Below are 16,775 nucleotides of genomic sequence, written 5' to 3' on the forward strand. Positions count from 1 at the left end.
ACTGAGGAGGCCATTTGAGTACAGTGAACTCATTGTCATGTTCAAGAAACCAATCTGAGATGATTCGAGCTTTATGACATGGCGCATTATCCTGCTGAAAGTAGCCATCAGATGCCTGTTCTTAGCTGAGAGGAGTGGTACCCAGTGTGGTCTTCTGCTGCTGTAGCCCATCTGCCTCAAAGTTCGACGCACTGTGCGTTCAGAGATGCTCTTCTGCCTACCTTGGTTGTAACGGGTGGCAATTTGAGTCACTGTTGCCTTTCTATCAGCTCGAACCAGTATGCCCATTCTCCTCTGACCTCTGGCATCAACAAGGCATTTCCGGCCACAGAACTGCCGCTCACTGGATTTTTTTTCTTTTTCGGACCATTCTCTGTAAACCCTAGAGATGGTTGTGCGTGGAAATCCCAGTAGATCAGCAGTTTCTGAAATACTCAGACCAGCCCATCTGGCACCAACAATCATGCCACGTTCAAAGGCACTCAAATCACCTTTCTTCCCCATACTGATGCTCGGTTTGAACTGCAGGAGATTGTCTTGACCATGTCTACATGCCTAAATGCACTGAGTTGCCGCCATGTGATTGGCTGATTAGAAATTAAGTCTTAACACACAGTTGGACAGGTGTACCTAATAAAGTGGCCAGTGAGTGTATATATATATATATATATATGGACTTCGATTAGGGAACATGATAGGCCGCTGTACACAGATGTGTTTTTAGGGAGCACCTAAAACTGTATCATTTGTGGTTAGTTCTGATTTCTTGAAGTAGAGCATTCCAGAGGATTGGTGCATCTCATGAGAAGTTTTGGAGCCGGGAGTGGGAGGTACGGATTAATGCAAATGTTAGTCAAAAGTTGCTTGCGGAGCGTAACAAGGGGTTGGGTCGATAAACAGAAATGAAGGAGGAGATGTACGGGGGTGTGCTGCATTATAGAGAACTTTGTGGGTGAGAATAAGCAGTTTAAATTGGATCCTGTAATGTATGGGCAGCCAGTGCAATGACTGGCAAAGAGCAGAGGCGTCTGAGTACCGATTAGCCAGATAGACGACCCTGTCTGCTGCAATAAGGCTGGATTGGAGAGGGGAAAGTTGAGTGAGGGGGAGGCCAATTAATACAGCATTACAGTAGTCAAGGCGGGAGTAGATCAGGGCAACAGTGAGGGTTGTTGTTGGTTCCATGGTGAGAAAGGGGCGGATTCTAGAGATGTTCTTTAGGTGTAAGAGGCAAGAGCGGGCAAGAGATTGTATTTGGGAGGTGAAAGAAAGATTGCTGTCAAACATAACAACCAGACAGCGTGCCTGCTGCCAGGGCGTTATTATGGTGCCACACGCAAAGGGAGATATTGGCTTCAGGGAGGTCATTAGATGGCGAGATGAGATGTGCAGTTTTGGAAAGGTTGTGTTTCAGATAGAGAGTGGACATGATGTTGGAGTCTGCGGACAGACAGACACTGGTGTTCTGTAGTACAGTGGGGGTAAAGTCAGGGGATGACGTGTATAGTTGTGTGTTATCAGCATAAAGATGGCACTGAAAGCCAAATCTGCTGATGGTCTATCCAATTGGGGTGATGTAGAGAGAGAAGAGAAGGGGGCTAAGGACTGAGTGGATCGTGTTCAAGGCACGACTCTTAATGAAGGATGAGGCAGGCTCCTCCATGTTCTCCTCACCATAAATCCTTCTGCAGGACGAGAATCCTTACTCCAGGCATAAACATGAAGAGCGGGGATTGCCCTGCTCGCGTGTCTCCCCCTCCTGGTTCTTCCACTCCCTTGGAGCTGGACAAATTTGGCATGAAATCACCAAAATTTTATACATTTTTGTACTTTGGTGTTGTGCTAAAGTATTGCAGCTTTTCAGAGCTTTTTAAGCCATACGTCTGGTGTAAAAGCTTTAATGAATCAAGGAACTTGTGTCTTTGTTGCCAGCTGGTCATTTGATAGCTGCAGTGTGATTGGTTGCTGTGGGTAGCAAGAACATTTTTTATTTAAGATCGTTTTGCCGCAGGTCTTTGTTGTCCATAGTAACCAATTGCAACATAGCTTTCATATTAAATTCTGCTTCTGAAAAATGAAAATTTCCCTCTGGTTAGTTACGGTGGCAGCACAAGCAATTTTTTATTAGACAGTTTTCAGAACAGTTTTATTTCCACAGTATTTTACTGCAAAGTCAAAGCAATGAGTAGAAGCATTAGTTGGTATACCGGCAATGTGTAGGAGCATGTTCACACAGTGGCCATTTCACAGACAATACCCAAGAAAAAAAACAAAATGATCATATACCCTGTAGTAATTACATAGTAATAAGACATGTAAATGACATAATGGTGGTGCTACTCTACATTGTAGTAATCTTTGCGCTCTGATGGCGTCTCACTTTTAAGTAACATTGTTAGGCCTCCCTCACATGAGAGTATAACACGACCAAGTGATATCCGATGTTTTATCAGAACGCTCTTGAACCAATTTATAGTGTAGAGCAGAACAGACCTGCTATTTTTTTCTCATGCTGCGAGTCGCTCCGGAATTCAGATTGTGCCCACCGATTCATGTCTGGGTATGGGTGAAATGCAGTCCGGCATCCGTGGACTCAGACAATGGAGAAGGTGGATAAATTAAGTTCTCCATCTTCTCGACACCTGTTCTGCAATTCTTGCATGCCAGAGAATTGGATCACACTAAGATGACACTCGGATCAAACTCTGACCGAGTTTTTGCTGAGTGTCATTTGCATAATCTACCCGATTTGCTCACATGAGAGAATCTTCGCTCATGTTACCCCAGCTTAAAAGGTGATGAAAACTGTGCTCAAGAGCAACTTTTCTAGTAAGTATTACACAGGGAGAAATGGAGTACGAGTCCAATATCATAAAAAATGACAAGATTTATTAAACATGTAGTACTGACAAATTACATACATATATGACAAAAATGAAGGATCAGATAATGTCCGCTGCTTATTAGTCCTACAGATTTCAATATAAAGTGCTTAGTGGTTATGATGGATATGGGCCATACATTAGGGATAAAGAAGTATGGAGAGATCCTAACAGGTGGGCATCCTGATAAAATCCCAGTGGGATTTTATCAGGATGCCCACCTGTTAGGATCTCTCCATACTTCTTTATCCCTAATGTATGGCCCATATCCATCATAACCACTAAGCACTTTATATTGAAATCTGTAGGACTAATAAGCAGCGGACATTATCTGATCCTTCATTTTTGTCATATATGTATGTAATTTGTCAGTACTACATGTTTAATAAATCTTGTCATTTTTTATGATATTGGACTCGTACTCCATTTCTCCCTGTGTAATATGTTATGCTGGAGTGTCCATTCTTCTTTGCCATTGAGTCGACACTATAAAGTGGGCGACTCTATTGGGATATATATTTGGTTCCGTATGGTGTTGTTTTATATTTTCTAGTAAGTAGTAAGGCCACATTCACATCTGAATCTACTTGAATTTAAAGATGACCTTTCATTGCATTTTTTTTATTTAAACTGAAACTGAGGACCTTCTCCAATTTGTTCTGCTTCCCTGATTATAGAACAGTTTTTTTTATATACCTTACCCTTCCGCTTCAAAGTCTTGTCCCTAGGTAGTAATGGTGCACTTTTTCCCTTCAACCAACTGGGCTTGTACCACAGAACTTCTCTGTGGGCGTCTCCTTTTTTCCCCTCTGATGTTGGCCAATCAGAACACAGCTATGCCCACAGAGCATTTTTATGGTAGACGCCCAGTTGGTCGAAGGGAATTTATTACCAGTGTGTATAACTTTGTAACTGCGGGGCAGAAAAGAAAAACAAAACCTGTTCCATTATTAGTGGAGCAGCTCCAATAAGAGAAGGTACTTGGTTTAAATTTACAAAATCTAGTGAAACTTTAAGGCTGGGTTCACACGTCGCGTTTTTTTCGCAGCGGTTTTTAACGCGCATTTTTGCCGCGAAAATGCAAAAAAACAGCATCACATGCAATCCTATGGGATTCCGTAATCGCAGAATTCCGGAATCGCATCGCGGAAAAATACGCAGCATGCTCATTAATTTTGCGGAATTGCGGGGATTCTGCCCACATAGGAATTCATTGTTCTGCTTACTTTCCGCATGTGGCTGTGCCCACCATGCGAAAAGTAAGCAGAACATTTGCGGATGGTACCCAGGAGGTGGAGGAGAGGAGACTGTCCTCCAGGCTGTGGGTACCATATCCCTGTGAAAAAAAGAATAAAAAATGAAAAATCGGGTTATATTCACCTTCCAGCATCCCACGCAGCCTTCCCGGGCCTCAGCGATGCTCCCGTTCCCAGTAATGCCTTGTGAGACCTTTGATGATATCTCGGTCTCGCGATACTGTAGCGGTCCCTATTCCTCGCGAGATCGCTACAGTATCGCGAGACCGCGACGCCATCAAAGGTCTCACAAGGCATTACTGGGAACGGGAGCATCGCTGAGGCCCGGGAAGGCTGCGCGGGACACCGGAAGGTGAATATAACCCTATTTTTTTTATTTTTTTTTAATTCATTTTAACATTAGATCTTTTTACTACTGATGCTGCATAGGCAGCCTCAATAGTAAAAGTTGGTCACACTCGTCAAACACTATGTTTGACAAGTGTGACCAACCTGTGAATCAGTTATCCAAGCGATGCTATAGATTGCTTGGAAAACGCTAGCATTCTGCAAGCTAATTACGCTTTCAAATCGCTAGTTTTTCCGCGGGAATTTAAAATGCGATTTTCCCGCGGAATGGAATTCCGGAATTCCCGCGGGAATTCCGCAACATGTGCACATAGCCTAAGGGCATGTGTATGTTTGTAAATATAGTAGATTCCTTCTGTGAAAGGTTAGTTAACCAATTGTATGGAAGCCGGTAAAATCCATGGCAAAATCCACATGATTTCTTATAGTATCATCCAGGATTTTCTTGGCTGTAATTTGAATAGCTGACAATAAACTGGTCCGGTATGAAGACATATTCTGAATTGTTAAAGGGATTGTCCAAGTTATATAAAAAATTGCCAGTGGCAGCAATAGTGCTGAAATAATGAAGCCATGTATACTTCACCTCCATCCCAACGCTGCTCCCACCGGTGTGCTATTGCTTTGGTTTCAGATTTCACATCCTATATACCACATGTGATATCTGCAGCCAATCATTGACCTAGGCTTTATACAGGAAGATAACAGAGGCCAGTGATTGGCTGTAGACATGGCACACGGACTGTGACATCTGCAGCCAAAGTAAGCAGCACACTGACCATTGGGGATGCCGCGCTGGGTCTGGGACGGAGCGTGAGTATATATGGTTTCATTATTTCAGGACTATTACTGCCAGTAGCAACTTTCTACAGAATTCGATCAATCCCTTTAACCAACTTGTGCCAGTAATATAACGCTTAACTTTCTGGCCCCAGACTTTCATGCAGTTGTAATCCCTTAATGGCCTTGTAATGATATATGAGATGGTGTTTCATATATAATATTTCCCGGAGTAGTGTATTTTAGGACTGTTCTAGTCTTTGAGGTGACTTCATTTTTGAATAAAAGCCAGATATTACTTTGTAAGTGGAACATTTCCGCATATCTTAAATCATTTTGCTAAATCAAAGAAATGTCAATTTCATATTTATACTCATGGAATACAGCAGTGGAAATAAAAATGGTGACTCTTTCAGATGTGGATAATGCTGTCTGCCGTCTCATCACGGGTAATTAGTATGTAATAGATTTCCAGCACATTGTATTGTAAAAATAACAGTATGAAACCTTTAGTGGTGCATTGACATGGAAGACCCCAATAAAACTGTAGCACATGGACAATTCTGATTTATAGAAAACAATTGTTCTTACTTTATTGTGTTTTTTGGATTCATTTTTATTTCAGAATGGGCTTACAGATGTAGAAAATAGCAATCTCAGCTACAGTCACCCTCCCCAGGTCCAGCGCCGCCTCTCTGCCTCTGGCCTGTCTTTTTTTTGACGGTCTGCAGTGGTGACATCAGATCACTACTACAGCTCGCATGCAGCCAATCACTGAGGTCAGAGGTAATGCCAATGTAGAGGGCACCAGAGTCTGAGTCTAGTGATTAGCTGCAGCAGTCTTGTTGACTTTAGTTGTGACATGACCACTGCAGCCTTGAACATTTCCATGTCTTTAAGCTTATGCTAAAATAAAAATTATTTCTGAATTACCGCTTTAACTTGTTTTTAAACTTTACATATCCCATGTTGGTAAGCAAACACAAAGCTGTACACATCCAACAGGTACACTAGTGGTGGCCATCAATCAGCCATTCATCACCCATAGACTACCATGCTCACTGGCATACAAAAAACACACGGACAGTCGTGAGCCCATCTTGTTTCCTGCTGAGTAATGGTGTGATCATCACTGGGTGGTCTGACTCCACTACTAAATCAATGTCTGCTTGGAAGCTTCCTCATGATGATTGCTACAGGGCTCTCTCCCTTCTCTCTCCATCACTTCTTAGTGTGGAGTCTGTTTCTTCTCTCTCATCTACAAATCCTTTTTTAAGTTGTTCTACTTCCATTCACCGTGGGACTGCAATAATTTCCTCTATTAATGAACAACACTTGTTTTGTGCTAAAAAACTGAAGATTTTGTATTCTTACCCTCACATGCTGCACCAAAGCATGAGTGGACAGCACAGCAACGTTTCAAACTGTGTTGAAAAGCTGTGGCATTACATGGAGCTGCCTCTCAGTGGAATTTTTTTTTTTTCGGTGCACTATGAGGCGGTATAAATTTTACTTAAATTGTGCATTAAGAAATAAGAGTTTCCTTTGGGCAGGTGCATACGATCGTAGATTCTCTCATCCAAGAGAATGGAGTTAATTATTCAAACCACACTCTGGTCTTCTCCATTCTGTCAGTCAGTGGATATCGGACGCCACTCAAATGTAATCCAAGTGCAGTCCGATGTTTTCCACGCACTCACTGACTTGGATGGCCGACTGCGATCCGAATATAAGATCAAACACAGGCATGGTGCGATTTTTCTTTCTCTGCCCGATAAAAAAAAAAAAGTCAATGTACATTCCCTAATCATTTCTCGCTTTGACTACTGCAACACTCTCCTTTGTGGCCTCCTTGTTAACTCTCTTGCACCACTCCAGTCTGTCCTCAACTCTGCCGCCCGACTAATCCACCTCTCTCCCCGCTACTCCCCTGTCTCTCCCCTTTGCAAATCCCTCCACTGGCTCCCAATTCCCCAACAAATCCAGTTCAAACTACTAATACTGACCTACAAAGCCATCCACAACCTGTCCCCTTCCTAGATCTCTGAACTAATCTCCCAATATCATCCCTCACGTAATCTTCTATCCTCCCAAGACCTCCTACTCTCCTCCACACTTATTCGTTCCTCACACAACCGCCTCCAAGATTTCTCCCGAATATCCCCCATCCTCTGGAATTCCATGCTTCAACACGTCCGATTATTCGATTATTTGTGGGAAAACTTCGATCAGAGAAATTTGTATGCCATCGTCTTCTGTTGGGAAAAGGCACTGTAGCCTCAGAAGGGCTATTGCCACTTGGTGGTAACAATTACATCATGAATTGACAGTATGTAAAATAATTACCCCCTTATGGCAAAAAATTATAGCAGCCATTTATTGACATAATAATGATGCCATATTATGTAACACCTAAAAGTCTCTGCAGCGCTGCTCTTTTAAATGACTTTAGGGAACAACTAATGATGCCATTTCCTAGGGTAGCATGTTTTTTTGGGGGGGTTATGTAATGGGCTGCTAAAAGTTATAGCTGAAATATGGATCATGTATAATTGAGAGTTTAACAATTTGCAATGTAATCCAGCATTAATCTCTGTGTGTAGAGTGATGGGGCAGAGCGGGTGCTGTGCTGCAGGCGCTGCGCAGGGAGACAAGGTCTCTGGTAAACAGATCATGTCAGACTTGTGTCACTTCTCCAGTGTCATCTGCTCAAGTCACTCAGTGGTGTAACAGACACTTTGTTACTCTGCAGCTACGAGCAGTAAGACCAAATCTTCCTTTCTCGCCTGCCAGGTAAGGTTTTTTTTTTTTCATTGCAATGACAGGATCCAATGTTAAATCTTCCCATGATTATATCTTATTTAGTACTACTGCTAATCTAAATGACACCATCCTATTTTTCTAGCATGAAGCTCTGCAGCCCAGTCTGTTTTAATAAAGGATGTGATTTCTGTAGATCAAAAATTAAAAAACTCATGAGAAAAAAAAATGTAAATTGGGAATGTGCGAAAATAATATTCCTGCAAATTGTTAATGAGTAGATTCCTAAGGATGGAAGGAAGGAAAGAGAAGGGGGTCATAGTCGTAACGCAGTCTTCTTGCTACATATAAACTCCGGGGACATACTTTATAAAATATTCAGATTGCTGTTATAAGTTTAGGAGCTTATACACACACTGCAATACTTATATGTCCACATTGGGTTATCATACACATAGTAATAAATAGGTAATATTCTATGTGCATGCTTATCAGATTGGCAGTAGAAGGAAGGTATTTCTACATTAGGTACAGCCTGCTGATCCTGCAGCAGCTACAAGTATGTAGAATGTAAATGACTTGTAATACATGAAACAGAATGTCCCCAAAGAAATGACTCTGAAGAAATGCGGCTGTGTCGAATTCCCTGAGTGCCACCCGCCCTTCTCCCCATGAATATTCTGTATTCCTGCCAGTTTGTTGCTTCATTTATCCTTATAATTCTTTTAAGTCTTGTGTGTTAAATATAAAAAGATAAAATGGAATTTTTATTCAGCTACAATTCGGAGTAGAGTATCTTGGGAATCCGGAAAGTGGATGAAAAGTTTACTTGGAACATAAAATCGTCAGTCTAGAGGTACGCCATGATCTTACCAGCCTTACATTACTGTACAATGCATCAATGGCCTGTGTGAGCAGAACAAGACACAAAACATAATCCTGCTATAGTGGTGCTTCATATGGCATGTATATTGGATATCTGGGCCTGGCACATATTATTATATTTGTATTCATTCATCTAATATATTAATTTAGATGGATTGTGTATGGCAGCTTTTACAAATGATTTTCAAAGGGTTGCCGGTTGTTAGTCTGACCCCCTAGGCTGGTAATGCTTTAAAATGAATCAATAATCATTGCTTATCTGTCGAAGCCTGTGCTGCATGTCCTCTCTTCCCCGACATTTGTTTGTCAGGTGCAGCCGTGACATCACATCTATAACACATGACCACTGCAGCCAATAGCTGGCCTGAGCAGTCTTGTGCTGTCTGCATTGGCATGATCAGTGATTGGCTGCAGGGGGTCACATCTTGTAAATGACATGTCAGCGCTACATGCATGTAAATAAAATGCTGGTGGAGAGAAACAGAGACGACTAAGAAATGTATATTACAAGCCAGAGGGACAACTGGACCTGAAAATGGGCAATCCCTTTAATCCTGAATTCAATCTTGTCTTGTCGGGAGTGGAGCGTGCGGCTGCATGTATTGCTATGCGGCCGCACGTTCCGCTCTGGGGTGCCGGTTATTAAGATGCGAGACTCGTCCGAGTTTCTCACACGTGTGATCCCGGCCTTACAGTTGATCTCAGTCAGTTGTTATCTAAAGTCAGCTATTCCAGGCAGAACCAAAGCTGAGTGAGTTTAAAGAAAGCTAGCTCTACACAGCCAAGCCATGCGGCCAAAGTTTTCTCTTTGCTGCTGGTACATCATAGTATAATGCAGAGGTCTCAAACACGCGGCCCACGGGCCGCATGCGGCCCCTGAGGCAGTCATCTGCGACCCGCGGTGCACCACATGTCTCACTCCCTGAGGCAGGTAGAAGAGGGAAGACATGCAGCCATCAAGGAGCGCGCGATGCCTGTGTGTTCTATGTGCCAGGACCTGTGATGAGGTCACAGGAGGGGGAGGAGTCAGGGGGTCACATTATCAGGGGCCTCAGTGTATGCAGAACGCTACTGTCTTTGTCTGTACTGGTTGTCATGGTGCTGGTTAAGTTTCTGTGTGGGGTCAGGAGGGGTTTACAGGGTGGTATGAGGTGTACGGAGAGGAGCCGTGTGTGTACGAGGTGTACGGAGCGGAGCCGCGTGTGTACGAGGTGTATGGAGGGGAGCCGCGTGTGTACGAAGTGTATGAAGTGTGTGGAGTGGAGATGTGCGTGTACGAGGTGTGCTGAGCGGAGATGTGCATGTATTTTGGCATGGGATGGGCACCATTTGAAAGTTCGCACCAGGGTCCATAACTTTGTAGTTACGCCACTGCTCACGCTAGAAGAAAGGAGGAGTGAGCCGCTACATAGTGGCTGTGGCCCTGCGTGATGACATCAATCTGGCGCTGTGTAATGACTTCAGAGAGCGGAGGCGTGACTTTCCCCCCCATTGCTGGATTTTGCAGGTGACTGTGGCTGTGCGTGTACTGCGAGATGATAGCGCCAGCTCACATGCAGAGCCAACACTATCATCCGCTGAGGTAAGCTGTACATCGCAGCTGGCAACCTATTTGAACGGCCACGATCGGCATTAGCACTGATCGCGGCCGTTTATGTGCGGCCCATTTACTCTGCCGAGTTTGAGACCCCTGGTATAATGTAAGTGAATTGTTTTCCTTAGCGACCCTTAACATGCCACGACAAGAAAGTCACAGAAAGTCATATGCAGTTAGCTTTATTGTGACTTGCTTATTGCAGTAATTTTACCCTATGGCTTGTGATGCAGCCCCATTCACCTGCCGTACGCTACTGAGTAGCAGCCGCACCATAGTGATCTTTATCATAGAATCGTAGAGTTGGAAGGGACCTCCTGGGCCATCTGGTCCAACCCCCTGCTCAAAGCAGGATTCGCTAAATCATCCCAGTCAGATGTCTGTCCAGCCTCTGTTTGAAGACTTCCATTGATGGAGAACTCACCACTTCTCGTGGCAGCCTGTTCCACTCATTGATCACTCTGTCAAACAGTTTTTTTCATCCCATTGCTTCTAGTCTTTCCTTGTGCAAATGAGAATAAAGATGATCCTTCTACAATGTGACAGCCCTTTAGATATTTGTAGACAGCTATTAAGTCTCCTCTCAGTCTTCTCTTTTGCAAACTAAACATTCCCAAATCCTGCAACCTTTCCTCATAAGACAGGGTTTGCAGACCGGTCACCATTCTGGTCGCTCTTTTCTGAACTTGCTCCAGTTTGTTGATGTCTTTTTTAAAATGTGGCGCCCAAAACTGGACACAATATTCCAGATGAGGTCTGACCAAAGAGGAGTAGAGGGAAATAATGACTTCACGTGATCCAGACTATATGCTTCTGTTAATACATCCTAGAATTGCATTTGCCTTTTTTGCTGCTGCATCACACTGTTGACTCATATTCAGTCTGTGATCTATTAGTATACCCAAGTCTTTTTCACATGTGCTGTTGCTTAGCCCTATTCCTCCCATTCTGTATATGCTTTTTTCATTTTTATTGCCCAGATGTAGTACTTTGCATTTTTCCCTGTTAAAAACCATTCTGTTACTTGCTGCCCACTGCTCCAGTTTATTTATATCTTTTTGAATCCTCTCTCTTTCTTCTCTAGTATTAGCTATCCCTCCTAGCTTTGTGTCATCAGCAAATTTAATCAGTTTACCCTCAATTCCTTCATCTAAATTGTTCATAAAGATGTTGAACAATACAGGGCCCAGGACAGAGCCCTGTGGTACCCCACTTGAGACATTCTTCCAACTGGATGTGCAGCCATTTACGACCACTCTTTGGGTCCGATCACTAAGCCAGTTATGAATCCACCTTACAGTTGCCTTGTCCATTCCATACTTAGTCATTTTTTCAATAAGGATTGTATGAGATACTTTGTCAAATACTTTGCTGAAGTCAAGATATACTATATCTACAGCATTTCCTTGATCCACCCAATCTGTGATTCCGTCATAGAAGGAAATTAAGTTAGTCTGACATGACTTATTAGTTACAAACCCATGCTGACTCTGTTTAATCACTTCATTCTTATCCAGGTACTGACATACATGTTGTTTAATAATTTGTTCAAAGATCTTTCCTGGTATAGAAGTAAGACTCACTGGCCTATAGTTGCCTGGGCCCACCTTCTTCCCCTTTTTGAAGATAGGAACATTTGCTCTTCTCCAGTCTTCTGGGACTTCTCCTGTTCTCCAAGAATTTTCAAAGATTATGGAGAGGGGTTCAAAAATTTATTCTGCTATCTCCTTCAGTATTCTGGGGTGTAATTAATCTGGACCTGGAGACTTGAATTCATTTAGGTTAGCTAAGTGTTTCCTCACTATCTTTCTGTTTATAGATATCCTGGATTCTTCTATTCCCTTAATAGGACAGTGAAGAACAGTTGATGTTACATTTCCTTTCTGAGAGAAAACAGATGCAAAATAGGAATTTAAAAGTTTGGCCTTCTCAACATCCTGTCTTATCATTTCATCATTTTCATCCTGTAAAAATCCTAGGTCTGCTTGACCTAGCCATAGCCTAAATGACTTGTTTCATTTTGAGCCTCTGTCATGATTACTCTGCTCAGAGTGACTGGGACTCTGATACACAACGCTTGCATCCTATCCTGTGCTGGGGCTTGCGGATCTGTCTGTACTTTGATTGACAGCTCAGTTGACCTATCTGACTGTGAGGTGCAGAGACTTCCACAGGTGCACCATATTCTTGGTAATTGCCCTGTTATTTAGGTGAGCTGTCTGGCCCAGATCATTGCCAGTCAAAAGCTTGTTCTAAGATGGTGCTGTCTGGTGTGTTCGCCTGTACCCTGTGCTGTAAGTTCTGATCTTCTGCTGCTGACCTTTGGACCGTGTTCAGACTACCCATTTGTTATTGCCCCTTTGCATCTGATATTCCGTTGCTGACCTTTGGATCGTGTTCAGACTACCCTTTTGTTATTGCCCCTTTGCCTATCCGCTGTTTCTCTGGCATTCTGACCCTGGCATGTGACCTAACTTGCGACTTCGTATTTTCCCTTAGTTTACTACGTGATCTTTTGGTATTATCCCCGGAATGTCTGACTGCACTTATTCACAGCCTAGCCATGGGTTGTGACTAGCGTCACAGCCTCCCTCTCTGTGCCATCAAGATACCTTTTTAGTAGCCAGGCAAGAGGGCTGCTGCAATGAAGTTGACCTGGCCACCTTGTACATGGTCCCTTATGTGCCTGAATGATCAGCACGTAATTCTGAATTTTCTTTGTAGCGGCCAAGCACAAGCAGTTCTACCAATCTCAGCTGATTGCTGTAACAAATGAAAATCACTAAGACTCCTAGAGTACCTCGACTGTGAACAAGTCTCAAAAAATCCAGTTGTTTCAGACTTTTTGCAGCTTGCTGCGTTACACTGTGATGTAGAGCGATTTTGTCTGAGCTACCTTTTACGTGGCAAAATTGACATGTAGCCCCAGCTTAATGACATTTTTCACACCTGGATTTGAGGATCCTCTGCCATTCTTCCTTGCAGATCCTCTCCAGTTCTGTCAGGTTGGATGGTGAACATTGGTGGAAAACCATTTTCAGGTTTCTCCAGAGATGCTCAGTTGGGTTTAGGTCAGGGCTCTGGCTGGGCCAGTCAATGATCACAGAGTTGTTCTGAAGCCACTCCTTTGTTTTTTTAGCTGTGTGCTTAGGGTCATTGTCTGGTTGGAAAGTGAACCCTTCATCCAAGTCTGAGGTCCAGAGCACTCTGAAAGAGGTTTTCATCCAGGATATCTCTGTACTTGGTCGCATTCATGTTTCCTTCAGTTGTAACCAGTTGTCCTGTTCCTGAAGCTGAAAAATACCCCCATAGCATGATGCTGCCACCACCATGTTTTACTGTTGGGATTGCATTGGTCAGATGATGAGCAGTGCCTGGTTTTCTCCACACATACCGCTTGGAATTATCACCAAAATGTTCTGTCTTCGTCTCATCAGACCAGAGAATCTTATTTCTCATAGTTTCATATGTCTTGCACTGAGAAGAGGCTTCTGTCTGCCATAAAGGCCTGACTGGTGGAGGATTGTTGACTTTGTGGAGCCAAGCCACAGTGATCTTGGGGTTCTTCTATACCTCTCTCACCAAAGCTCTTCTCCAACGATTGCTCAGTATGGCTGGACAGTCAGGTCTAGGAAGACTTCTGGTGGTCCCAAACTTCTTCTATTTAATTAAGGATTATGGAGGCCACTGTGTTCTTAGGAACCTTGAGTACTTCAGAAATTCTTTTGTAACCTTGGCCAGATCTGTGCCTTGCCACAATTCTGTCTCTGAGCTCCTTGGCCAGTTCCTTTGACCTCATGATTCTCTTTTGGTCTGACATGCACTGTGAGCTGTAAGGTCTTATATAGACAGTTGTGTGCCTTTACAACTCATGTCCTATCAGTTTAATTAAACACAGCTGGACTCCAATGAAGGAGTAGAACCATCTCAAGGAGGATCACAAGGAAATGGACTGCATGTGACTTAAATATGAGTATCTGAGCACAGGGTCTGAATACTTATGACCATTTGATATTTCAGTTTTTCTTTTTTAACAAATTTGCAAAAATGTCTGCTTTTCTGTTTTTTTCAGTCAAGATGGGGTGCAGAGTGTACGTTAATGAGAAAAAAAATGAACTTTTTTGAATTTACCAAATGGATGCAATGAAACAAAGAGTGAAAAATGTAAAGGGATCTGAATACTTTCCGTACCCACTGTATATTTTCTCGTTTGGAGCTAGCTGTGGAAATGTATCATTTGACTTACATAGAAGTATTTCACGTGTTAAACACGCAAATACAGTCATAGCCAAAAGTATTATTGCCCTTGAAATTGTTCCAGAAAATAAAGTATTTCTGCAAAAAAAATAAATTGCAATTACCGTATATACTCGAGTATAAGCCGACCCGAGTATAAGCCGACTCCCCTAATTTTGCCACAAAAAATTGGGAAAACTTATTGACTCGAGTATAAGCCTAGGGTGGAAAATGCAGTAGCTACTGGTAAATGTTAAAAATAAAAATAGATACCAATAAAAGTAAATTTAATTGAGACATCAGTAGGTTAAATGTTTTTGAATATCCATATTGAATCAGGAGCCCCATATAATGCTCCATACAATTTATGATGGCTCCATAAGATGCTCCATGCAAAATACCAAAATACACCCCATATAATGCTGCACAAAGGTTAATAATGGCCCCATAAGATGCTCCAGAGAATAATATGCCCCATATGCTGCTCCATAAAGGTTGTGGCCCCAGAAGATGCTCCATAGATTATGCCCTATATGCTACCCCATAAGATGCTCCATAGATTTTGCCCCATATGCTGCCCCATAAAATGCTCCATAGATTATTCCCCATATGCTGCCCCATAAGATACTCCATAGATTATTCCCCATCTGCTGCCCCATAGATTATGCCCCATATGCTGCTCCATAGATTATGCCCCATAAGATGCTCCATAAAGGTTATGACCGCATATACGGCTGCAAATAAAAAAAAGACATTGTCACCTCTCGTTGCTGGGGGCCTGGTGCAGGTGTCCTGAGCAGGCGGGGACACTGGAGTGTTATGTGGGGACAGTTGCCGGTGTCACCGCTGGCTCAGGCCCTGGCACCTGAGATATTCACCTGTCCCGTTCCACTGCACTAACCACGTCATCGCGCCCTCTGACCTGAACATCACAGCCAGAGGCCACGGAGGACAGAGTGGCGTGAGTTTGAGTGGTTTACCCTCAATTTTGGAAAGCTGCCAACAATTTTGTCCCGACCATTTTTGGAGTTCTGGGTGAAATGATATACAATTTGTCTTCTTTTCTGTTTTTTTTTGTGCTGTTCCAATACATACAAAGGAAATAAATATGTGTATATCAAAACATGTGTAATTGCAATAATTTTCTGGATACACCCCCGAGTACTGCAGGAATTAAGCACAGTCATTGATAGACCACTATTTTTAATCTTTAAAGATTCCATAATAACAGGGTCTGTGCCACAGGACTGGCGTATAGCAAATGTGGTGCCAATATTCAAAAAGGGGACAAAAACTGAACTTGGAAATTATAGGCCTGTAAGTTTAACCTCAACTGTGGGTAAAATCCTGGAGGGTTTTCTAAGAGATACTATACTGGAGTATCTGGAGAAGAATAACCTTATGACCCAATATCAACATGGGTTTACAAGAGACCGTTCCTGTCAGACTAATCTGATAAGCTTTTATGAAGAGGTAAGTTCCGGACTGGACCAAGGGAATGCAGTGGACGTGGTGTACATGGACTTTTCAAAAGCTTTTGATACGGTGCCACACAAAAGGTTGATACATAAAATGAGAACAATGGGGATAGGGGAAAATATGTGTAGGTGGGTTAAGAGCTGGCTCAGGGATAGGAAACAAAGGGTGGTTATTAATGGAGCACACTCGGACTGGGTCACGGTTAGCAGTGGGTTACCACAGGGGTCAGTTTTGGGCCCGCTTCTTTTTAACATATTTATTAATGACCTTGTAGGGGGCATAGAGAGTAGAATTTCAATATTTGCAGATGACACTAAACTCTGCAGGGTAATTAATACAGAGGAGGACAATTTTATATTACAGGAGGATTTATGTAAACTAGAAGCTTGGGCTGATAAATGGCAAATGAGCTTTAATGGGGATAAATGTAAGGTCATGCACTTGGGTAGAACGAACAAGTTGTATAATTATGTGCTTAATTGTAAAACACTGGGCAAAACAGTCACTGAAAAAGACCTGGGTGTATGGGTGGACGACAAACTCACATTTAGGGGC

At 42.8% G+C, this 16,775-nt stretch overlaps 1 protein-coding gene across 4 annotated transcripts in view; it reads left to right on the top strand.

The window, feature by feature from the left end:
• SH3KBP1 (SH3 domain containing kinase binding protein 1) overlaps positions 1-16,775 on the top strand; it is a 585,247-nt gene that overhangs the window by 488,728 nt on the left and 79,744 nt on the right. The gene's annotated exons all lie outside the window — the stretch shown is intronic.

Source organism: Dendrobates tinctorius, unplaced genomic scaffold, assembly GCF_039654945.1.
Source record: "Dendrobates tinctorius isolate UK_male_01 unplaced genomic scaffold, ASM3965494v1 ptg000016l, whole genome shotgun sequence".
Lineage (NCBI taxonomy): Eukaryota > Metazoa > Chordata > Amphibia > Anura > Dendrobatidae > Dendrobates > Dendrobates tinctorius.